At 38.7% G+C, this 27,213-nt stretch overlaps 1 protein-coding gene across 10 annotated transcripts in view; it reads right to left on the minus strand.

Moving 5' to 3' along the window:
• The window catches only part of GRIA4 (glutamate ionotropic receptor AMPA type subunit 4), a 680,382-nt gene that overhangs the window by 152,337 nt on the left and 500,832 nt on the right, over positions 1-27,213 (minus strand). The window lies entirely within an intron of this gene.

Genomic DNA, 27,213 nt, shown 5'->3' on the forward strand with positions numbered 1-27,213 from the left:
TGAGGTTTGTGACATTGTACAGGAGACAGGAATCAAGACCATCCCCATGGGAAAGAAATGCAAAAAAACAAAATGGCTGTCTGGGGAGGCCTTAAAAATAGCTTTGAAAAGAAGAGAAGTGAAAAGTAAAGGAGAAAAGGAAAGATATAAACATCTGAATGCAGAGTTCCAAAGAAGAGCAAGAAGAAATAAGAAAGCCTTCTTCAGTGATCAATGCAAAGAAATCTCAGTTTTCCAAGCCTTTGACAAAGAATAATTACTTTCATTGTCAATATCAACCTTCAGAGGAATCTCCCTGAAATTAGAATAAAAGGAAGACTTCCAATCATATTCTTTTTTCCTGTATATACTTTATATTATACAGCATAGGCTTTTTACTTGGTATATGCAATACAGGTATGAAATACAGATTTATATTTATTCAAGATATTGTCTGAGGAAAAAAAATAAACAAATTTAGAAGAGTAACAAAAAAAAAAAAAAAAGAAAGAAAGAAAGAGGAAAACAACAGAATGGGAAAGACTAGAGATCTCTTCAAGAAAATAAGAGATACCAAAGGAACATTTCATGCAAAGATGGTCTCGATAAAGAACAGAAATGGTATGGACCTAAGAGAAGCAGAAGATATTAAGAAGAGATGGCAAGAATACACAGAAGAACTGTACAAAAAAGATCTTCACGACCCAGATAATCACGATGGTGTGATCACTGACCTAGAGCCAGACATCCTGGAATGTGAAGTCAAATGGGCCTTAGAAAGCATCACTATGAACAAAGCTAGTGGAGGTGATGGAATTCCAGTTGAGCTATTCCAAATACTGAAAGACGATGCTGTGAAAGTGCTGCACTCAATACGCCAGCAAATTTGGAAAACTCAGCAGTGGCCACAGGACTGTAAAAGGTCAGTTTTCATTCCAATCCCAAAGAAAGGCAATGCCAAAGAATGCTCAAACTACTGCACAATTGCACTCATCTCACATGCTGGAAAAGTAATGCTTAAAATTCTCCAAGCCAGGCTTCAGCAATATGTGAACCATGAACTTCCTGATGTTCAAGCTGGTTTTAGAAAAGGCAGAAGAACCAGAGATCAAATTGCCAACATCCACTGGATCATAGAAAAAGCAAGGGAGTTCCAGAAAAACATCTATTTCTGCTTTATTGACTATGCCAAATCCTTTGACTGTGTGGATCACAATAAACTGTGGAAAATTCTGAAAGAGATGGGAATACCAGACCACCTGATCTGCCTCTTGAGAAATTTGTATGCAGGTCAGGAAGCAACAGTTAGAACTGGACATGGAACAATAGACTGGTTCCAAATAATGAAAAGGAGTATGTCAAGGCTGTATATTATCACCCTGCTTATTTAACTTATATGCAGAGCACATCACGAGAAACGCTGGACTGGAAGAAACACAAGCTAGAATCAAGATTGCTGGGAGAAATCTCAATAACCTCAGATATGCATATGACACCACTCTTATGGCAGAAAGTGAAGAGGAACTAAAAAGCCTCTTGAGGGAGGTGAAAGTGGAGAGTGAAAAAGTTGGCTTAAAGCTCAACATTCAGAAAACGAATATCATGGCATCCAGTCCCGTCACTTCATGGGAAATAGATGGGGAAACAGTGGAAACAGTGTCAGACTTTATTTTTCTGGGCTCCAAAATCACTACAGATGGTGACTGCAGCCATGAAATTAAAAGACACTTATTCCTTGGAAGGAAAGTTATGACCAACCTAGATAGCATATTCAAAAGCAGAGACATTACTTTGCTAACAAAGGTTCATCTAGTCAAGGCTATGGTTTTTCCTGTGGTCATGTATGAATGTGAGAGTTGGACTGTGAAGAAGGCTGAGCACCAAAGAATTGATGGTTTTGAACTGTGGTGTTGGAGAAGACTCTTGACAGCCCCTTGGACTGCAAGGAGAACCAACCAGTCCATTCTAAAGGAGATCAGCCCTGGGATTTCTTTGGAAGGAATGATGGTAAAGCTGAAACTCCAGTACTTTGGCCACCTCATGTGAAGAGTTGACTCATTGGAAAAGACTCTGATGCTGGGAGGGATTGGGGACAAGAGGAGAAGGGGACAACAGAGGATGAGATGGCTGGATGGCGTCACTGACTCGATGGACATGAGTCTGAGTGGATTCCGGGAGTTGGTGATGGACAGGGAGGCCTGGCGTGCTGCGATTCATGGGGTCGCAAAGAGTCAGACACTACTGAGCGACTGATCTGATCTGATCTGATCATAGTCAACAAAAGAGTCCAAAATGCAGTACTTGGATGCAATTTCAACAATGACAGAAAGATCTCGGCTCATTTCCAAGGCAAACCATTCAATATCCCAGTAATCCAAGTCTATGCCCTGACCAGTAATGCTGAAGAAGCTGAAGCCAAACGGTTCTATGAAGATCTACAAGGCCTTCTAGAGCTAGCACCACAAAATGGCATCCTTTTCATTATGAGGGACTGGAATGCAAAAGTGAAGTCAAGGGGTACCTGGAGTAACAGGCAAATTTGGTTTTGGAGTACAAAATGAAGCAGGTCAAAGGCTAATAGAGTTTTGCCAAGAAAACTGGTCATAGCAAACACCCTCTTCCAACAATACAAGAGAAGATGCTACACATGGACATCACCAGATGGTCAATATAGAAATCAAATTGATTATGTTCTTTGCAGACAAAGATGGAGAAGCTCTATACAGTCAACAAAAACAAGACTGAGAGCTGACTGTGGCTCAGATCATGAACTCCTTATTACCAAATTCAGACTTAAGTTGAAGAAAGTAGGGAAAACCACTAGACCATTCAGATATGACCTAAATCAAATCCCTTATGATTATAGAGTGGAAGTGAGAAATAGATTCAGGGGATTAGATCTGATAAACAGAGTGCCTGAAGAACTATGGACAGAGGTTTGAAACATTTTACAGGAGACTGGGATGAAGACCATACCCAAGAAAAAGAAATGCAAAAAGGCAAAATGGTTGTATGAGGAGGCCTTACTAATAGCTGAGAAGAGAAGAGATGCGAAAGGCAAAGGAGAAAAAGATACACCTATTTGAATGCCGAGTTCTGAAGAATATCAAGGAGAGAAAATACAGCCTTCCTTAGTGATCAATGCAAAGAAATAGAGGAAAACAACAGAATGGGAAAAACTAGAGATCTCTTCAAGAAAATTAGAGATACCAAGGGACTATTTCATGCAAGGATAGGAACAATAAAGGACAGACATGGTATGGACCTAACAGAAGCAGAAGATATTAAGAAGAGGTGGCAAGAATACACAGAAGAACTATACAAAAAAGATCTTCAAGACCCAGATAATCACAATGGTGTGATCATTCATCTAGAGCCAGACATCCTGGAATGCAAACTCAAGTGGTCCTTAGGAAAAGTCACTATGAACAAAGCTAGTGGAAGTGATGGAATTCCAGTTGAGCTGTTTCAAATCCTAAAATATGATGCTGTAAAAGTGCTGCACTCAATATGCCAGCAAATTTGGAAAACTCAGCAGTGGCCACAGGACTGGAAAGTGTCAGTCTTCATTCCAATCGTAAAGAAAGGCAATGCCAAAGAATGCTCAAAGTACCAGACAATTGCACTAATCTCACATGCTAGCAAAGTGATGGTCAAAATTCTCCAAGCCAGGCATCAACAGTATGTGAACCGTGAACTTTCAGATGTTCAAACTGGATTTAGAAAGGCAAAGGAACCAGAGCTCAAATTACCAACACCTGTTGGATCATCAAAAAGGCAAGAGAGTTCCCCAAATACATCTATTTCTGCTTTATTGACTATGCCAAAGTCTTTGACTGTGTAGATCACAACAAACTGTGGGAAATTCCTAAAGAGATGGGAATACCAGACCCCCTTACCTGCCTCCTGATAAATCTGTATACAGGTCCATAAGCAACAGTTAGAACTGGACATGGAACAACAGACTGGTCCCAAATTGGGAAAGGCATAAGTCAAGGATGTATATTGTCACCCTGCTTATTTAACTTATGTGCAGAGCACACCATGAGAAACACTTGGCTGGATGAAGCACAAGGTGGAATCAAGATTGCCAGGAGATATATCAATGACCTCGGATATGCAGATGACACCACCCTTAGGGCAGAAAGCAAAGAAGAACCAAAGAGCCTCTTGATGAAAGTGAAAGAGGAGAGTGAAACAGTTGGCCTAAAACTCAACACTCAGAAAACTAAGATCATCGGACCTGGTCCCAACACTTCATGCCAGTTAGATGGAGAAACAATGAAAACAGTGAGAGACTATATTTTTGGGTTCCAAAATTGGTGCAGATGGTGATTGCACCCATGAAATTAAAAGATCCTTGCTCCTTGGAAGAAAAGCTATGACCTACCTAGACAGCATATTAAAAGGCAGAGACATTACTTTGCCAACAAAGGTCCTTCTAGTCAAATCTATGCTTTTTCCAGTAGTCATGTATGGGTGTGCTGCTGCTGCTAAGTTGCTTCAGTCGTGTCCGACTCTGTGTGACCCTGTAGATGGCAGCCCACCAGGCTCCACCGTCCCTGGGATTCTCCAAGCAAGAACACTGGAGTGGTTTGCCATTGCCTTCTCTGTTATGGATGTGAGAGTTAATAAATAAATAAAGCTCAGTGCCAAAGAATTGATGCCTTTGAACTGTGATGTTGGAGAATACTCTTGATATTCCCTTGGACAGCACAGAGATCCAACCAGTCCATTCTAAAGGAAATCAGTCCTGAATATTCATCGGAAGGACTGATGCTGAGGCTGAAACGTCAACACTTTGGCCACCTGATGCAAAGTACCAACTCATTTTAAAAGACCCTATGCTGGGAAAGGTTGAAGGTGGGAGGAGAAGGGGATGACAGAGGATGAGATGGTTGGATGGCATCATTGACTCAATGGACATGAGTTTGAGTAAACTCCAGGAGTTGGTGATGGACAGGGAGTCCTGGCATGCTGCAGTCCATGGGATCACAAACAGTCAGACAGGACTGAGTGACTGAACTGAAATGATCTGAAACTACTTAAGAGAATTATGGCCATCATTTTTGTGATCGCATTTCACTATCTAATAACTTCAGCTAGCAGTATTTTTGATCATGCATTTTAAAATTTGCATGTTAGTAATTATATTCTACAGATTAAAATTGTGATTAACTAAATATGTAAACTTATTTACATAAATAACAACAACAGACTGGTTCCAAATAGCGAAAGGAGTATGTCAAGGCTGTATATTGTCACCCTGTTCATTTAACTTACATGCAGAGTACATCATGCGAAATGCTGGGCTGGATGAAACACAAGCTAGAATCAAGATTGCCAGGAGAAATGTCAATAACCTCAGATATGCAGATGACACCACCTTTAAGGAAAGCAAAGAAGAACTAAAGAGCCTATTGATTAAAGTGAAAGAGGAGAGTGAAAAAGTTGGCTTAAAACTCAACACTCTGAAAACTATGATCATGGCATCTGGTCCCATCATTTCATGACATAGATGGGGAAAGGGTGAAAACAGTGGCAGACTTTATTTTGGGGGGCTCCAAAATCGCTGCAGATGGTGACTTCAGCCATGAAATTAAAAGAGTCTTGCTTCTTGGAAGAAAAGTTGTGACCAACCTAGACAGCATATTATAAAGCAGAGACATTACTTAGCCAAAGGGGACAACAGAGGATGAGATGGTGGAATAGCATCACAGACTTGATGGACTCGATGGAGTTTGAGTAAGTTCCAGGAATTGGTGATGGACAGGGAGGCCTGGCGTGCTGCAGTCCATGGATTTGCAAAGAGTCAGACACGACTGAGCGACTGAATTGAACTGAACCGATTTACATAAAGAATTATTTTCTTTACCTTTCTTTCAACAGAGTATTTCCCTTGAATTTGACCTTATTTGTTTTTTCATACTTCAAATAGTTTGGTATCAGAGTACCAGATTTCTACCAAGTAGATTCAGAGAGATAACATAGATCTAAGCAGACACTCTATCTTTATAAATAAGGATTTTTTTTCTGAGTAAACCCTTTACATTTGTTCAAATGATTAACTTTAAAATTATTTTTAAGAACAGAAAAAATGAAGTGTCTTAAATAAGAGAAAAGACAGGATAAATATGCCTTTCCTGATGGAGTTAGATTCTCCTCTTTGGGATTGACATGAAATAGCAAGCTCACTGGATTGGTATTTGTCCATATTTTACATAAGACAGTCAAAATTTAAAGAGTGTTATTCTATTAGCTGACAGTACTGTGAAAATTTCCAAAAGGAAAGAAAAATTAAACTGCAGTCAATCAGTTAAACTTCTCAAAATCTTAAAAAAGAGAGAAGACTATGAATTCCTAACTTAAGTTCATATCATGTTTCTTATCAAAGTATAAGTACATTTGATAAACAACTTCTCAGTATCACATTGCATATTTACTTGTTTCTTGTGTTGTTTTCCCACTAAAGTATAAGCTTCATGGTACAGGGACTTTTACTGAGCTTAGAACATACAAGACAACATAAAAATAGTATTTGTTATGTAGATGTCAGATAAATGAAATCATATGCTGGTAAACAAGAAACATAAAAAAATAAAGATTAGGAACACTAACTCATTTGTTATTCTACTTAGTCACCAGTCCATCCACCTTTCAAGTCCATTTTTTAAGTTGTCATAACAGTGATAATTTTAAAATACAAAGTTCATTAGATTAAAAAGATCCAGTGGTATCTAAAAGCTATGATGAATTTAAAAATAGTTGGCTCTCATGGTTGTGAGAGCTGGACCATAAAGAAGGCAGATTACTGAAGAATTGATGTTTCAAACTGTAGTTCTGGGGACGACTCTTGAGATTCCCCTGGACTGCAAGGAGATCAAAGCAGTCAATTTCCCAGGAAATCAACCCATTGCAATTGGAATACTCATTGGAAACACTGATGCCAAAGAGGAAGCTCCAATACTGTGGCCACCTGATGACAAGAGCTGATTCCTTGGAAAAGACCTGATTCTGGGAAAGATTGAATGCAGAAAGAGCAGAGGGCAAAAGAAGATGAGATGGCTGGATGGCATCACCAAAACAATGGACATGAATTTAGGCAAACTCCAGGAGATGGTGAGGGACAGAAAAACCTGGAGTGCTGTAGTCCATAGGGTCATGAAGTCAGACATAACTTAGCAACTGAACACATACACAGGTTCTCATAGCTGAATAGTATAGCGATTATTTAAGTAACATATTCTTCATTTTTTTACCCATAAATTGATAGTTATTTCCGTATATTGATTCTTGTGAATAATACTGTAATGAGCATGAGATTGAAGATATCTCTCTGAGATCTTAATATGACTTTCTTTCCAAACAGTGGGATTGCTGGATCATATAGCAGTTCTATTTTTATTTTTTTTTTTGAGAAATTTCATACTGTATTCCATGATGAATATATAAATCTTGCTTTCTATGAGATTATGTATCAATATGGAGGATATTATACATAGTGAAATAAGTCAGACAGAGAAAGACACATACCACATGGTATCATTTATATGTATAATCTAAAAAAAAAATCAAACTCTTAGAAGCAGGGGATGGAATGGTGGTCACCAGGAGATGGAACAGAGAAGATGGTGAGATGTGAGTCAAAAGACACAAAATTGAAGCTATGTAGGGATTTCACATCTAGGCATAATGACTACACTTAACAACATTGTACTGAACAGAAGGGATATACTGAAAGTAACTATCACACCCCCAAAACTGTATCCATGTAAGATGATAATATGTTAGTTAGCTTCACTTCAGTAATCTTTGCCCTGTGTATGTATTATCAAATAATCATCCAACTTTTGTATATGCAGGATTGGGTAGCCATTTCCTTCTCCAGGGGATCTTCCTGACATGGAGACTGGACCTGGGTCTCCTGCATTGAAGGCAGGTTCTTTACCATCTGAGCCACCAGGGAAGCCCTAATATTTTATCAAAAATATATACATAAAAGAAAAAAGTTAAAAAAAATCTACTTAGCAAACCCTATGTGTCCTTTGTAATCTGTATCCAATTTGCCTTGATCATCTTCTCATTTCCCTGATGCTCCAAACACACTCATTTGCTTCCCTATACATGCAGGTCCTTCCCGGTGCTCTGCTCTGGCATATTTCTTGTGCCTTGAATGTTATTTCCCAGTTTTTCTTCCCAGTGGATTATGGCTCATTTTTCAGCAATTTGCTTTCATCTTTACTATATTTTTCCATATTCTGCTGTAGTATTTGCTTGGGTTCTTTAGTTTTGTTTCCATGGGAATTTCTTCAAGGGGTAGATTAAAATTTTTTTCTTTGAAATTGAAGTATAATGTATGTACAGTATTACATTGATTTCAGGTGTCCAAGAAAGCTGAGTGCTGAAGACCTGATGCTTTTGAATTGTGGTGTTGGAGAAGACTCTTGAGAGTCCCTTGGACAGCAAGGATATCCACCCAATCAATCCTAAAGGAAATCAGTCCTGAATATTCATTGGAAGGACTGATGCTGAAGCTGAAACTCTAATACTTTGGTCACCTGATGTGAAGAACCAACTCCCTGGAAAAAGACCCTGATGCGGGGAAAGATTGAAGGTGGGAGAAGAAGGGGACGACAGAGGATGAGATGGTTGGATGGCATCACCGACTCAATGGACATGAGTTTGAGTAGGCTCTGGGAATTGTGATGGATAGGGAGGCCTGGCGTGCTGCAGTCCATGGGGTTGCAAATAATCAGACACGACTGAGAGACCAAACTGACTGACAGGTGTACAACTTAATGAATTGACAGTAAAATACATTAAAAATGAACCAGACATGGAACAATGAACTGCTTCAAAATTGGGAAAGGAGTATGTCAAGGCTGTATATTGTCACCCTGCTTACTTAACTTATATGCTGATTACATCATGTGAAATGTCAGGCTGGATGAATCTCAAGCTGGAATCAAGATTGCTGGGAGAAATATCAATAACCTCAGATATGCAGATGACACCACCCTAATGGCAGAAAGTGAAGAGGAACTAAAGAGCCTCTTGATGAAGGTGAAAGAGGAGAGTGAAAAGCTGGCTTAAAACAGCATTCAAAAAATGAAGATCATAGCATCTGGTCCCATATCTTCATGGCTAATAGATGGGGAAAAAGTGGAAACAGTGACAGACTTTATTTTCTTAGGCTCCAAAATCACTGCAGACACTGACTGCAGCTACGAAATTAAAAGATGCTTCTTCCTTGAAAGGAAAGCTATGATAAATGTAGACAGAGTATTAGAAAGCAGAGACATGACTTTGCCAACAAAGGTCCATCTAGTCAAAGCTATGTTTTTTTCAGTAGTCATGTATGAATGTGAGAGTTGGACCACAAAGAAGTCTGAGAACTGGAGAATTGATGCTTTCAAACTGTGGTGCTGAAGAGGACTCTTGAGAGTCCCTCGGACTTAAAGGAGATCAAATCAGTCAATCCGAAAGGACATCAACCCTCAATATTCATTGGAAGGACTCATGCTTAAGCTCCAATACTTTGGCCACATGATGTGAAGAGCTAACTCATTGGAAAAGACCTTGATGGTGGGAAAGATTGACTGCAGGAGGAGTAGAGGGCAACAGAGGATACGATAGTTGGATGGCATCACTGACTCAGTGGAGATGAGTTTGAGCAAACTCTAGGAGATAGTAAAGGCCAGGGAAGCCTGGCATGCTGCAGTCCATGGGGTTGCAAGGAGTTGGACATGACTGAGCAACTGAACATCATGGTTAAATCTCACAGTCATCCTTCATCTCTCAACCCTAGCCCTCTAGAAACTACCTATTTGCTCTTTATATCTAAAGTCTGCTTCTGTTGTTTTGTTTGTTTGCTGTTGTTTGATTCTACATGTGTAATCATAAATTATTTGTCTTTCTTTGTCTGACTTAATTTCAATTAGCATAAAATGTACAGGACCATTTGAGTTTCATAAAACCATTTGAGTTTTCATTCTTTTTTCTATGTCTGGATGGACCTAACAGAAGCAGAAGATATTAAGAAGAGGTGGCAAAAATACACAGAAGAACTGTACAAAAAAGATCTTCAGAATCAAGATAATCACGATGGTATGATAACTCACCTAGAGCCAGACATCCTGGAATGTGAAGTCAAATGGGCCTTAGAAAGCATCACTACAAACAAATCTAGTGGAGGTGATGGAATTCCAGTTGAGCTATTCCAAATACTGAAAGATGATGCTGTGAAAGTGCTGCACTCAATATGCCAGCAAATTTGGAAAACTCAGCAGTGGCCACAGGACTGTAAAAGGTCAGTTTTCATTCCAATCCCAAAGAAAGGCAATGCCAAAGAATGCTCAAACTACTGCACAATTGCACTCATCTCACATGCTAGTAAAGTAATGCTTAAAATTCTCCAAGCCAGGCTTCAGCAATATGTGAACCATGAACTTCCTGATGTTCAAGCTGGTTTTAGAAAAGGCAGAAGAACCAGAGATCAAATTGCCAACATCCACTGGATCATTGAAAAAGCAAGAGAGTTCCAGAAAAACATCTATTTCTGCTCTCTTGACTATGCCAAAACCTTTGACTGTGTGGATCACAATAAACTGTGGAAAATTCTGAAAGAGATGGGAATACCAGACCACCTGACGAGCCTCTTGAGAAACCTATATGCAGGTCAGGAAGCAACAGTTAGAACTGGACATGGAACAACAGACTGGTTCCAAATAGGAAAAGGAGTACGTCAAGGCTGTATACTGTCACCTGCTTATTTAACTTATATGCAGAGTACATCATGAGAAACCCTGGACTGGAAGAAGCACAAGCTAGAATCAAGATTGCTGGGAGAAATCTCAATAACCTCAGATATGCAGATGACACCACTCTTATGGCAGAAAGTGAAGAGGAACTCAAAAGCCTCTTGATGAAAGTGAAAGTGGGGAGTGAAAAAGTTGGCTTAAAGCTCAATATTCAGAAAACAAAGATCATGGCATCTGGTCCCATCACTTCATGGGAAATAGATGGGGAATGAGTGGAAACAGTGTCAGACTTTATTTTTCTGGGCTCCAAAATCACTACAGATGGTGATTGCAGCCGTGAAATTAAAAGATGCTTATTCCTTGGAAGAAAAGTTATGACCAACCTAGATAGCATATTCAAAAGCAGAGACATTACTTTGCCAAAAAAGTTCCATCTAGTCAAGGCTATGGTTTTCCCAGTGGTCATGTATGGATGTGAGAGTTGGACTGTGAAGAAAGTTGAGCGCCGAAGAATTAATGCTTTTGAACTGTGGTGTTGGAGAAGACTCTTGAGAGTCCCTTGTACTGCAAGAAGATCCAACCAGTCTGTTCTAAAGGATATCAGCCCTGGGTTTTCTTTGGAAGGAATGATGCTAAAGCTGAAACTCCAGTACTTTGGCCATCTCTTGCTAAGAGTTGACTCATTGGAAAAGACTCTGATGCTGGGAGGGATTGGGGGCAGGAGGAAAAGGGGACGACAGAGGATGAGATGGGTGAATGACATCACTGACTCGATGGATGTGAGTTTGAGTGAACTCTGGGGGATGGTGATGGACAAGGAGGCCTGGTGTGCTGCGATTCATGGGGTCGCAAAGAGTCGGACACGACTGAGCGACTGAACTGAACTGAACATTCAGAATATACACATACCACATTTTCTTCTTCCATTTTTCTATTGGTTGGCATTTATTAATAAATTACTTCTGTATCTTGTTTATTGTAAACAAAACTCTAATGAATATAGGAGGGCTTATGTCTATCTGAATTAGTGTTTTTGTTTTCTTTGGAAAAATACTGAGAAATAGCATTACTTTAAACACATTTCCATTGTGGCTGTACCAATTTACAGACCACCAATAGTACATGAAGGTTCCCCTTTTTCCAAATTCTCACAAACACTTTTGATGATAGCCATTCTGACGGATGTCAGATGATATCTTATTGGGGTTCAATTTGCATTTCTCTCATACTTGCTGCTAAGCTGCTGCTGCAAAGTCACTTCAGTCGTGTCCGACTCTGTGCCACCCCATAGACGGCAGCCCACCAGGCTCCCCCATCCCTGGGATTCTCTAGGCAAGAATACTGGAGTGTGTTGCCGTTTCCTTCTCCAATGCATGAAAGTGAAAAGTCAAAGTGAAGTTGCTCAGTCGTGTCCAAATCTAGCGACCCCATGGGCTGCAGCCTACAAGGCTCCTCCTTCCGTGGAATTTTCCAGGCAAGAGTACTGGAGTGGGATGCCATTGCCTTCTCCAATACTTAATTTCTTAAGTAATTTAAGAAATTAAGTAATCTTAATTTCTCTCGTACTTAATGGTGCTAAATATCTTTTTGTGTATATGTTGACCATTTGTATATCTTCTTTGTACGAATGTTTATACATGTTCTCTGCCCATTTTAAAAGTCACATTGCTTGTTTTTTGATATTGAGTTGTATTGAGGTGAGCCAGATCAGGGTGCAGGATGGAGTCCAGAGTCCCAGCACATCTCCGAGCTGTGTGCAGAGTTTTGAGGACGTGGGTCTGAATCTGGGCTGTGCTCCAGAAAGCTGTGACCGAGCCAGAGCCCCTTCAGAGAAGGAGGTTATCCTGGCCCTGTGCCCTGAGGACAGTCCTGGGAGAGAATCCACTGGAGATTGTTTTAAGATGTAGAACCCTTGAATGTGAAGTTATCCAAATGATGTTGGAGCAGTCATACAGAAATTGCTTCATGTTGTGGACTTGGTAATTACATCTACAGCTCCATGGTGGAGTAGAATGACGTTTGCTTATCTTCTCCTGTGAGAACTCCAAAATTACACCTCGCAGATGAACAATCATCAACAGAAGAATGTTGGATCCCACCAAAAAATATACCTCAAGGGCAAAAGAGAAGACCCAGCAAGATGGTAGGTGGGGCGAAATCACAGTTAGAATCAAGCTCCATGCCCACCAGAGATGCTCAGAGGGCTCAAACAAACCTTGTGCACACCAGGACCCAGAGACCACACAGAGACTGAGCCAGAACTGTGTTTGAGTATCTTCTGCAGAGGTACGGGTCAGCAGTAGACTGCTGCAGGGGCTGGGCTCTGGGTGAAGTTGACCTGGGTATGGTATAAGCCCTCTTGGAGTAGGTCCCCATTAACCCCATCATAGAACTGCCAGAACTCACACAGGACTGAGAAAACAGACTCCTGGAGAACACAAACAAAGATTGTGTGCACCAGGATCCAGGAGAAAGGAACAGTGACCCCACAAGAGACTGATCCAGACTTGCTCTGGAGTGTCCAGGAGTCTGCAGCAGAGGCATGGGTTGGCGGTGGCCTGCTGCAGGGGCCACCTGAGTGCAGGTGGGGCCCTGAGTGCAGCAGTGCCTGCATGGGACCTTTTGAGGAGGTCGCCATTATCTTCATTACCTCCACCATAACTTGGCCTCAGGTTGAACAACAGGGAGGGAACACAGCTCCACCAATCAACAGAAAATTGGATTAAAGATTTACTAAGCATGGCCCTGCCCATCAGAATAAGATCCAGTTTTCCCCTCAGTTAGTCTCTCCCATCAGGAAGTTTCCATAAACCTCTTATCCTTCTCCATCAGAATCTCATCATATCTCATCAATCTCATCATATGGACCACAGCATTGTATAATTCAATGAAACTAGGAGCCCTGTCATGTAGGGCCACCCAAGACAGATGGGTCATGGTGGAGAGTTCTGACAAAACGTGGTCTACTGGAGAAGGGAATTGTAAACCACTTCAGTAATCTTGCTTGAGAACCCCATGAACAGTATGAAAAGGAAAAAAGATAAGACACTGAAAGATGAATTCCCCAAGTTGGTAGGTGTCCAATATGCTACTGAAGATCAGTGGAGAAATAACTCCAGCAAGAATGAAGAGACAGAGCCAAAGCAAAAACAACACCCAGTTGTGGATTAGACCAGTGATGGAAGTAAAATTTGGTGCTGTAAAGAGCAATATTTCACAGGAATCTGGAATATTAGGTCTATGAATCAAGGCAAATTGGAAGTGGTCAAACAGGAGATGGCAAGAGTGAACATCAACATCTTAGGAATCAGCAAACTAAAATAATTGGCATAGGTGAATTTAACTCATATGAACATTATGTCTACTATTGTGGCAAGAATCACTTAGAAGAAATAGAGTAGCCATCATAGTCAACAAACGAGTCTGAAATGCTTGGGCGCATTAAGACTTGGGCACAATCTCAAAAATGACAGAATGATCTCTGTTCGTTTGCAAGGCAAACCATTCAATATCACAGTAATCCAAGTCTATGCCCTGGCCAGTAATGCTGAAGAAGCTGAAGTTGAATCGTTCTATGAAGACCTACAAGACCTTCTAGAACTAACACCCAAAAAAGATGTCCTTTTCACAATAGGGGACTGAATAAGTCAAGAGAGATACCTGGAGTAGCAGGCAAATTTAGCCTTGCAGTACAAAGCGAAGCAGGTCAAAGGCTAACAGAGCTTTGCCAAGAAAACACACTGGTCATAGCACACACCCTCTTCCAACAACACAAGAGGAGACTCTACACATGGACATCACCAGATGGTCAATACCAAAATCAGGTTGACTATACTCTTTGCAGACAAAGATGGAGAAGCTTTATATAGTCACTAAAAACAAGACTGGGAGCTGACTGTGGCTCAGATCATAAACTCCTTATTGCAAAATTCAGACTTAAGTTGAAGAAAGTAGGGAAAACCACTAGATGAACTTCCAAATGTTCATGCTGGATTTAGAAAAGGGAGAGGAACCAGAGATCAAATTTCCAACATCAACTGGATCATCAAATAAGCAAGAGAGTTCCAGAAAAAAATCAACTTCTGCTTTATTGACTATGCCAAATCCTTTGACTGTGTGGATCACAACAAACTATGGAAAATTTTTCAAGAGATGGGGACACCAGACCACCTGACCTGCCTCTTGAGAAATCTGTATGCAAGTCAAGAAGCAACAGTAGAACTGGACATCAAACAACAGATTGGTTCCAAATTGTGAAAGGAGTATGTCAAAGCTGTATATTTTCATTCTGCTTATTTAACTTATATGCAGAGTACATCATGAGAAATGCTGGACTGAATGAAGCACAGGCTGAAATCAAGATTTCAGGGAGAAGTATATATAACCTCAGATATGCAGATGACACCACCCTTAGTGCAGAAAGTGAAGTTCTAAAGAGCCTCTTGATGAAAGTGAAAGAGGAGAGTGAAAAAGTTGGCTTAAAGCTCAACATTCAGAAAACTAAGATCATGGTATCTGGTCCTGTCACTTCATGGTAAACAGATGGGGAAACAGTGGAAACAGTGACAGACTTTATTTTTGGGGGGCTCCAAAATCACTGCAGATGGTGACTTCAGCCATGAAATGAAAAGATGCTTGCTCCTTGGGAGAAAAACTATGACCAACCTAGACAGTATATTAAAAAGCAGAGACATTACTTTGCCTACAAGGTCTGTCTAGTCAAAGCTATGGTTTTTCCAGTAGTCATGTATGGATATGAGAGTAGGACTATAAAGAAAATTGAGTGCTGAAGAATTGATACTTTTGAACTGTGGTGTTGGAAAAGACTTTTGAGAGTCCCTTGGACAGCACGGTGATCCAACCAGTCCATCCTAAAGGAAATCATTCCTGAGTGTTCATTGGAAGGACTGATGCTGAAACTGAAACTGCAATAATTTGGCCACCTGATGAGAAGTGACTCATTTGAAAAGACCCTGATTCTGGGAAAGATTGAAGGTGGGAGCAGAAGGGGATGACAGAGGATGAGATGATTGGATGGTATTACTGACACGATGGACATGTGTTTGAGTAGGCTCTGGTAGTTGATGATGGACAGGTAAGGGTGGAGTCCATAGGTGCTGGAGTCCATAGGGCCGCAGAGAATCAGACACAACTGAGGTACTGAACTGAATGAATTGAGTTGTATGATTTCTTTATATTCTTTGCATATTAATCCTTTAATAAATTTGTGCTTTGCAAATATGTTCTCCCATTCAGTAGTTGCCTTTTCATTTTATTGATAGCTTCCATCACTCTACAAGATTTTTAGTTTTATGTGTCACTATCATATAGTTTGATTAACCATATCTTTGTGTAATAGTTGGAAGTGTGGGAGCATGATCCTTTCAGCGTTATTTTTTCTTAAGATTGCTTTGGCTATTCAGGATCTTTTGTAGTTCCATACAACTTTTAGCATTGTTTGTTCTAGTTCTGTGCATACTAGGCATTTTTATAGGGATTACTTTTTTTTTGGTGGAAAAGGCTACTCCCGTATTTATTGAGGGAATATTGTGTGATGCGCCAGGCAGGTTCCCATTCCATGAACTGTACATTCTAGTGGGCAAATGAGACACCCCATTTTCTGAACCGCAAGCACACCCTTGACATATTTTTATTAAAGAGTGTGGTTGGACCTATTTGAGTTGTGTGAAGCAGCAGAATCCAGTGAGTAAAAAATGCTCATGTTCTGATGTTCTGCAGTTTATGAGGAAGGCCTTACAAACAGGTTTTAGTGAACACATTTCACTGCTTGTGTTGCTTCCATTAAATATTAACAGTTCCATAGAGATTACTTTCAATCCGTAGATTGCTTTGAGTAGTATGAACATTTTAATAACATTAAATCTTCCAATCCATGAACACCATATATTTTCAGTTTATTTGTGCCATCTTCAATTTGTTTCATCAGTGTTTTAAAGTTGTCAGAGTATGGGTCTTTATCACCTTATTAGATTTGTTTCTAGGTATTTTATTCATTGTCCTATAACTTGTTTTCTTAATTTCTCTTTCTGATAGTTCATTGTTAGTATATAGAAATGTAACAGATTTCCATATATTAACTTCATACCCTGCAACTTTACTCAATTCTTTGATGAGTTCTAGGAGTTTTTTGGTGGTGTATTTTAGGTTTTCTATTTATAATCATGCCATTGGCAAAGAGTAACAGTTTTACTCTTCCTTTCTTATTTCGATTTGTTTTATTTTTCTTGTCTGACTATTGTGGTAGAACTTCTTATGCTATGTTAAATAAAAATGGTGAGAGTGTGCATCCTTGACTCGTTTCTGATTTTAGAGGAAGAGCTTTGAGCTTTTCACCCTTGAGTATGAAATTAGCTAATGGCTTGCCAGCTATGGTCTTATTAAGTAGAGGTATATTCCCTCTATACTAACTTTATTGAGAGTTTTTATCATAAATGTCACAAGCTTTTTCTGCATCTATTGAGCTTAACATATGATTTTTATCCTTTGTTTTGTTAATAGGTGTATCAAATTGATTGAATTGTGGATGTTGAGCCATCTTTGAATCCTTGGGAAAAGCCCTACATCGTCATAGTGTATAATACTTTTAATGTACCATTGCATCATTTGTCTTTGAGAAGTTTTGCATCTATATTCATCAGGAATATTGTAATTCCCTTTTTCGTGTGATATTTTTGTCTGGTTAGTATCAGGGTGATGCTGACTTTGCTGAGTGAGTTCAGAAGCATTTCCTCTGCAATTTTTTAAAGAAAGTTTGAGAAGGAGAAGTATTACCTCTTCTCTAAATGTTTGGAGGAGTCATCTGCTCCTGGACTTTTGGTGGTTGGCAATTTTTGAAAAATTACTGATTTAATTTAATTACTGGTAATTGGTATTCTTATATTTTCTATTTTTCCTTGGTTCAGTCTTGGGAGATTGTACATTTTTAGGAATTTGTGCATTTCTTCTAGGTTGTGCATTTTATTGATGTATATTTGCTTGTGGGAATCTCTTATGATCCTTTGTATTTCTGTGGTGTTCAAAAAGTTCCTCTTTTCCGTGTGTGATTTTATTGACTTTTGACCCACTATCTTTTTCCTTGATGAATCTCACTAAAGTTTTATCAGCTTGTTTATCTCTTCAAAGAACCACCTTCTATTTTCATTGATCTTTGCTATTGTACTTTTTGTTTGTTTGTTTCTCCTTTATTTCTATTCTGATCTTTATGTGTGATTTCTTCTTTCTCACTATCTTTGTATTTAGTTGTTCTTTTTTTTCTAGTTCCCTTAGGTGTAAGATTAGGTAGTTTATTTGAGATTTTTCTTTGTGATAGGTTTTCATTACTATAAGTTTCCCTCTTAGCATTACTTTTGCTCCTTAGGTTTTGGGTCGTGTTTTCATTCTTTTTCTTTCTTTTTTTTTTTTTGTCTCTGGATGTGTTTTATTTCTTCTTTCGTTGACTCAGTGATGCATTTGTTGTTTAGTAGCATATTTTTAGCTTACACAAGTTAGTGTGTGTGTGTGTGTTGCAGTTTTTTCTTGTAATTGAATTCTAGTCTCATAGCATTGTGTTAGAAGATATGTTTAATATACTTTCAGTTCAGTTCAGTCGCTCAGTCGGGTCCGACTCTTTGGGACCCCATGAATTGCAGCATGCCAGGCCTCTCTGTCCATCACCAACTTCCGGAGTTCACTCAGACTCACGTCCATCGAGTCAGTGACTTCTTAAATTTATGAAGCTTATTTTGTGCCCTAACATGTGATCCAAAACTGTGATGTAAAACTATTGATATCTACTTCAAACCTGAATGAAAGCCTTATCGAGTAGAGTATTTTTGGTCACATGTTTTACTCTTTCATCATTTTAAATATATTGCACCACTATATTGTTTCACTCTTTTCTGAAATTTTTACTTCTATTTTGTTTACTGTATATGGAGGTCAGGAAGCAACAGTTAGAACTGGACATGGAACAACAGACTGGTTCCTAAAAGGAAAAAGAGTACGTCAAGGCTGTATATTGTCACCCTGCTTATTTAACTTACATGCAGAATACATCATGAGAAACGCTGGGCTGGAAGAAGCACAAGCTGGAATCAAGATTGCCGGGAGAAATATCAATAACCTCAGATATGCAGATGACACCACTCTTATGGCAGAAAGTGAAGAGGAACTCAAAAGCCTCTTGATGAAAGTGAAAGTGGAGAGTGAAAAAGTTGGCTTAAAGCTCAACATTCAGAAAACGAAGATCATGGCATCCGGTTCCACCACTTCATGGGAAATAGATGGGGAAACAGGGGAAACAGTGTCAGACTTTATTTTTCTGGGCTCTAAAATCACTGCAGATGTTGACTGCAGCCATGAAATTAAAAGACGCTTACTCCTTGGAAGGAAAGTTATGACCAACCTAGATAGCATATTCAAAAGCAGAGACATTACTTTGCCAACAAAGGTTCGTCTAGTCAGGGCTATGGTTTTTCCAATGGTCATGTATGGATGTGAGAGTTGGACTGTGAAGAAGGCTGAGCGCCAAAGAATTGATGCTTTTGAAGTGTGGTGTTGGAGAAGACTCTTGAGAGTCCCTTGGACTGCAAGGAGATCCAACCAGTCCATTCTAAAGGAGATCAGCCCTGGGATTTCTTTGGAAGGAATGATGCTAAAGCTGAAACTCCAGTACTTTGGCTACCTCATGCAAAGAGTTGACTCATTGGAAAAGACTCTGATGCTGGGAGGGATTGGAGGCAGGAGGAGAAGGGGACGACAGAGGATGAGATGGCTGGATGGCCTTGCTGACTCGATGGACATGAGTTTGAGTGAACTCCAGGAGTTGGTGATGGACAAGGAGGCCTGGTGTGCTGGGATTCATGGGGTCGCAAAGAGTCGGACATGACTGAGCGACTGATCTGATCTGATCTGATCTGAGCAACTATATGAAAATAAAATGGACAACTTGGAAGAAATGGATGGATTCTTAGAAGAGTATAACTTTCCAAAGCTGAACCAAGAAGAGGGATGTTATGGGGAGGGAGGAGGGAGGAGGGTTCAGGATGGGGAACACATGTATACCTGTGGTGGACTCATTTTGATATTTGGCAAAACTAATACAATTATGTAAAGTTTAAAAATAAAATAAAATTAATTAAAAAAAAAAAGAAATAGAAGATCTTAACAGACCCATCAGAAGCATGGAAATCAAAATTGTAATCAGAAATCTTCCAACAAGAAACAGCCCAGGACCATACGTCTTCACAGCTGAATTCTACCGAAAATTTAGAGAGGAGCTAACACCTATCCTACCAAAGCTCTTTCAGAAATTTGCAGAGGAATGTAAGCTTCTAAACTCATTCTATGAGGCCACCATCACCCTAATACCAAAACCAGACAAAGATGCCACAAAAAAGAAAAGTACAGGCCAATATCACTGATGAACACATATGCAAAAATCCTTAACAAAATCCTAGCAAACAGAATCCAACAACATATTAAAAAGATCATACACCATGACCAAGTGGGCTTTATCCCAGGGATGCAAGGATTCTTTAATATCCACAAATCGATCAATGTGATATCCCACATTAACAAATTGAAAGATAAAAACCATATGATTATCTCAATAGAAGCAGAGAAAGCCTTTGACAAAATTCAACATCCATTTATGATAAAAACCTCCAGAAAGCAGGAATAGAAGGAACATACCTCAACATAATAAAAGCCATGTATGATAAACCCACATCCTCAATGGTGAAAAATTGAAAGCATTTCCCCTAAAGTCAGGAACACGACAAGGGTGCCCACTCTCACCACTATTATTCAAAATAGTTTTGCAAGTTTTGGCCACAGCAATCAGAGCAGACAAAGAAATAAAAGGAATCCAGATTGGAAAAGAAGAAGTAAACCTCTCACTGTTTGCAGATGACAAGATCCTCTACATAGAAAACCCTAAAGACTCCACCAGAAAATTACTAGAGCTAATCAATAAATATAGTAAAGCTGAAGGATATAAAATTATCACAGAGAAATCCTTTGCATTCCTATACACTAACAATGAGAAAATAGAAAGAGAAATTAAAGAAACAACTCCATTCATCATTGCAACAAAAAGAATAAAATACTTAGGAATATATCTACCTAAAGAAACAAAAAAAAACTTATATATAGAAAACTGTAAAACATTGAAAAAAATAAAAAATGACAGTAATAGATTGAGAAATATACCATGTTCATGGATAGGAAGAATCAATATAGTGAAAATGAGTATACTGCCCAAAGCAATCTATGGTTTCAATGCAATCCCTGTCAAACTACCAAAGCTATTTTTTTTTTTTTTAGAGAACTAGAACACATAATTTCACAATTTGTATGGAAGTCCAAAATCCTCGAATAGCCAAAGCAATCTTTTGAAAGAAGAATGGAACTGGAGGAATCAACCTGCCTGACTTCAGACTATACTACAAAGCTACAGTCATCAAGATAATATGGTACTGGCACAAAGACAGAAATATAGATCAATGGAATGAAATAGAAAGCCCAGAGATAAATCTACGCACCTATGGACACCTTATCTTTGACAAAGGAAGCAATAATATACAATGGAGAAAAGACAATCTCTTTAACAAGTGGTGCTGGGAAAACTGGTCAACCACTTGTAAAAGAATGAAACTAGAACACTTTCTTAGACCATACACAAAAATAAACTCAAAATGGATTAAAAATCTAAATGTAAGCTCAGAAACCATAAAACTCCTAGAAGAGAACATAGGCAAAACACTCTCTGACATAAATCACAGCAAGATCCTCTATGACCTACCTCTCAGAGTAGTGGAAATAAAAGCAAAAATAAACAAATGGGACCCACTTAAACTTAAAAGGTTTTGTACAAAGAAGGAAACTATAAGCAAGGTGAAAAGACAGCCTTCAGAATGAGAGAAAATAATAGCAAATGAAGCAACGGACAAAGAATTAATCTCAAAAGTATACAAGCAGCTCCTGCAGCTCAATACCAGAAAAATAAATGACGCAATCAAAAAATGGGTCAAAGAACTAAACAGACATTTCTCCAAAGAAGGCATACAGATTGCTAACAAAAACAAACGAATGAAAAGATGCTCAACACCACTCATTATCAGAGAAATGCAGATCAAAATCACAATGAGATACCATCTCATGCTGGTCAGAATGGCTGCTATAAAAAAAGTCTATACACAATAAATGCTGGAGAGAGTGTGGAGAAAAGGGAACCCTCTTACACTGTTGGTGGTAATGGAAACTAGTATAGCCACCATGGAGAACAGAGAGCTGCTGCTGCTGTGTTGCTTCAGTCGTGTCCGACTTTGTGCAACCCCATAGACAGCAGCTCACCAGGCTCCTCCGTCTCTGGGATTCTCCAGGCAAGAATACGGAGTGGGTTGCCATTTCTTTCTCCAACTCATGCATGCATGCTAAGTTGCTTCAGTCGTGTCTGACTCTATGCGACCCTATGGACAGCAGCCCACCAGGCTCCTCTGTCCACAGGATTCTTTAGGGTTGCCATTTCCTTCTCCAATGGAGAACAGAGAGGAGATTCCTTATAAACCTGGAAATAAAACTGACATATGACCCAGCAATCCCACTGCTGGGCATACGCACTGAGGAAATCAGAATTGAAAGAGACACATGTACCCCAGTGTTCATCACAGCACTGTTTAAAATAGCCAGGACATGGAAGCAACCTAGATGTCCATCAGCAGATGAATGGATAAGACAACTCTGGTACATATACACAATGGAATATCACTCAGCTATTAAAAAGAATGCATTTCAATCAGTTCTAATGAGGTGGATGAAACTGGAGCCTATTATATAGAGTGAAGTAAGTCAGAAAGAAAAACACCAATACAGTATATTAATGCAAATATATGGAATTTAGAAAGATGGTAATGATGACCCTATACACGAGACAGCAAAAGAGACACAGACGTAAAGAACAGACTTTTGAACTCTGTGGCAGAAGGCAAGTTGGGCTGATTTGAGAGATTAGCATTGAAACATGTATATTATCATATGTGAAATAGATCGCCAGTCCAGGTTTAATGCATGAGACAGGGAACTCAGGGCTGGTGCACTGGGATGACCCTGAGGGATGGGGAGGGCAGGGAGGTGGGAGGGGCTTCAGGATGAGGAACACAAGTACACACATGGCTGATTCATGTCAATGTATGGCAAAAAACACTACAATGTTGTAAAGTAATTAGCCTCCAATTAAAATAAATACATTAATTTAAAAAATTATGATTGGGGATTTATTACCCATGTCTCAGAAAGTGAAAACATTCACCATTTTTGTAAATATCATAATTTCATGGATATAAGTAAATAGACCAAAGGGAGAGGAAGAAGATTGGTAAGGCATGAGATAAATTATTAGGGATTTTTGCTAGTAATTAAGTTCAAAATTTAAAATCAACGGATATGTGTAGAAATCAAATAATATATGAAAAGGTTTCCTATTTATAGTGGACACTTCTTTTGATATAAAAGTAATTCACTTATTTCAAGTTACATTGCTGTTGTTCAGTCGCTCAGTCATGTTCGACTCTGTTGACCCCATGGACTGCTGCACTCTAGGCTTCCCTGTCCTTCCCCGTCTCCTGGAGCTTGCTCAAACTCAAGCTCGTTGAGTAGGTGATGCCATCCAACAATTTTGTCCTCTGTCATCCCCTTCTCCTCCTGCCTTCAATATTTCCCAGCATTAGTGTCTTTTCTAATGAGTTGGAAACATGCTCTTTGAACAGATGGCCAAAGTATTGGAGTTTCAGTTTCAGCATCAGTCCTTCTAATGAATATTCAGGACTGATTTCCTTTTGGATTGACTCCTTTAGGTTTGATATGCTTGAAGTCCATAATTCAAAACCATCAATTCTTCAGTGTTCAGCATTCTTTACGGTCCAGTTCTCACATACATACATGATTACTGAAAAAAATACATAGCTTTGACTATATGGACCTTTGTTGTAAAAGTAATGTCTCTGCTTTTAAATACACTCTCTAGGTTTGTCATAGCTTTTTTTCCAAGGAGCAAGTGTATTTTAATTTCATGGCTGCCATCACCATCTGCAGTGATTTTGGAGCCCAAGAAAAGAAAGTCCGTCACTGTTTCCATTGTTTCCCCATCTATCTGCCATAAAGTAATGGGACTGGGTGCCATGATCTTCATTTTTTGAATGCTGAATTTTAAGTTAGCTTTTTCACTCTCCTATTTCACTTTCATCAAGAGGATCTTTAATTCCTCTTCCTGCCATAAGGGTGGTGTCATCTGCATATCTGAGGTTATTTATATTTCTCTAAGCTACCTTGATTCCAGCTTGTGCTTCATCCAGCCTGGCATTTCACATGATGTACTCTGCATATAAGTTAAATAAACAGGGTGATAATATATAGCCTTGATGTAGTCCTTTCCCAATTTGGAATAAACCTGCTGTTCCATTTCTGTTTCTAACTGTTGCTGCTTGACCTACATACAGGTTTCTCAGGAGGCAGGTAAGGTGGTCTGGTATTCCTATCTCTTTAATAATTTCCCACAGTTTGTTGTGATCCACACAGTCAAAGGCTTTGGGGTAGTCAGTAAAGCAGGAGTAGATGTTTTTCTGGAAGTTTTTGCTTTTCCTATGATCCAACAGATGTTAGCAATTTGATCTCTGGCTCCTCTGCCTTTTCTAAATCTAGCTTGAACATTTGGAATTTCTTGGTTCATGTACTGTTGAAGCCTGACTCAGATAATTTTGAGCATTTCTTTGCTAGCATGTGAAATGAGTGCAATTGTGCTGTAGTTTGAACATTCTTTGGCATTGCCTTTCTTTGGGACTGTAATGAAAACCACCTATTCCAGTTCTGTGGTCACTGCTGAGTTTTCCAAATTTGCTGGCATATTGAGTGCAGCACTTTCACAGCATCATCTTTTAGGATTTGAAATAGCTCAGCTGGAATTCCATCCCCTCCACTAGCTTTGTTCATAGTGATGTTTCCTAAGGCCCACCTGACTTCACACTCCACGATGTCTGGCTCTTCATGAGTGATCACATCATCGTGGTTATCTGGGTCATTAAGGTCATTTTTTCGTATAGTTCTTTGGTGTATTCTTGCCACCTCTTCCTAATATCTTCTGCTTCTGTTAGGTCCATACTATTTCTGTCCGGTATTGTGCCCATCTTTGCATGAAATTTTCCCTTGGTATCTCTAATTTTCTTGAAGAGATCTCTAGTCTTTTCCATTCTATTGTTTTCCTCTATTTCTCTGCACCATTCTCTTAGGAAGACTTTTTCATCTTTCCATGTTAGTCTTTGGAAATCTGCATTCAGATGGGTATGTCTTTCCTTTTCTCCTTTGCCTTTCACTTCTCTTGTTTCTGCAGCTATTTGTAAGGCTTCCTCAGACAGCCATTTTGCCTTTTTGCATTTCTTTTTCTTGCGGATGTTTTTGATCACCACCTCCTGTACAATGTTGTTTACCTCTGTCCGTAGTTTTTCAGGCACTCTATCAGATCTAATCCCTTGAATCTACTTGTCACTTGCACTGTATACCAGAAGGGCCTAATAGTTTCCCCTACTTTCTTCAATTTAAGTGTGAATTTGGCAATAAGGAGTTATAGTAAGCACCTATATTATATAATATAATGACTATATAATATAATCATATTAAACTATGCCATAAAACAATTAATAAAGAAACTAGGTAAGATGAATAATGAGTAGTGTTAGTGTCTAAAATTGTATACTAAGTAAAAATTGAAACTATCATTAATTAACCACAAATTCAACAAATACCCCAAAACTATTTTTAGCTTTATGCTTCTTTTCATAATTTTTTTTTTTTTTGCCAATGAGTAAACCAAATTTCTGTGGGATTCAGAGAGATAATAATGCAATTTTTTTATTGGACTATGACACTAACAATACAATAAACCTAACTTGGTGGTTTTTATTAAAATATATTTCTATTTTTATAGAATTTTTAATATATTTTTAATATTTTTATGTATTTCTCTATATATAAAATATATAAAATCTCTCTATTTTATAATTCTTACAGCCCAGTGAGTGATACTTATTCAGTATACATATTCATTTTACTTATTCAATAAGTGATACTTATTCATTTTTCCCCCTATTGTGTATTTAAGAGTGGAAAAATCAATATATATTTAAAACTCATTTTCAAATACTTGTTTTGAAATTCATGTTTTGAGATATTTGAGTGAATATATGGCTAAGTGCTATTTTAACTATCAGACATTTATGAGAACTAATTATTTCATAGCATAAAAATAATTTGGAAAACATATACAGAAGATAAAATGCTTCTCAAAACAGTTGTTTATTAATGTATTTTGAAAATAAATTGTGAGCTATTTCCATCATGTTTTTGAAAGTTGGTACAAATTAAAATGTCACAGAAGTAATTATTGAGGGCTGCCACCAAAATATGAAGTGTGCCCTTCTAGAAATTTAGTAACACATTCTCTTATCCTCATTTAATAACACATTCTCTTATCCTCATTTAATAACACATTCTCTTATCCTCATTTAATAACACATTCTCTTATCCTCATTGTATTAATTTCTCCATCCAAGAAAGGGCTAACTTGTCAAAGCCTTTTTTTTTTTTTTTTTTGAAGGGAAAAAAAGATGGCAGAGAAGGAGGACTTTGAGCTCACTTACTCCCACAAACACATCAAAAATATATCTGCATGTGGAGCAACTCTAGCTGTAAAGAAATTGGAAACTGGCAGGCAGCTCTTCCACAAGCAAGACTGTAAGAAAGACCCACACAAAGATAGGTAAGAAAGGAGGCAAAGAAATCAGAGTTTGAACTACATATTGAACACCTCATTCCTGGGGTCTCACATTGAGAAGACACATCACTTTAGCTGGTTTGAAGACGGGACTGTAAGAAACTGAGATTTTACTTTTGAAGAATGCACACACATCCACTTGTTTTTGGGAAAATGGGAAGGAAGCAGATTGAAAACTCTCTGGGATTCTGGCTAGTTTTTTTATGACCATCCTAGCGCTTTAATACAGATTTAATGCAATTCCTACCAAAATACAGTGATATTTTTCGCAGAACTAGAGCAAATAATCCCAAAATGTATATGGAACCAAAAAAGATCCTGAATAGCTGAAACAATCTTGAGAAAAAAGAATAAAACAGGAGGTAATCACACTCCCTGACATTATTATACTAAACAGCTACAGTCATCAAAACAGTATGGTACTGGCACCAAAAAGACAAACAGATCAATGGAACAGACTAAAGACCCCAGAAACAAACCCATGTACCTATGGTCAATTAAGCTACAATAAAGAGACAAGAATATATAATGGAGAAAGGACAGTCTTTTTACCAAGTCATGCTGGGAAAATTGGACAGTTATATGTAAAAGAATGAAATTAGAACATTTTGTCAGACCTTATACACAAATAAAGTGTTAAAGACTGGAAAG

The sequence above is a fragment of the Bos javanicus genome, chromosome 15 (assembly GCF_032452875.1).
Source record: "Bos javanicus breed banteng chromosome 15, ARS-OSU_banteng_1.0, whole genome shotgun sequence".
Taxonomy (NCBI): domain Eukaryota; kingdom Metazoa; phylum Chordata; class Mammalia; order Artiodactyla; family Bovidae; genus Bos; species Bos javanicus.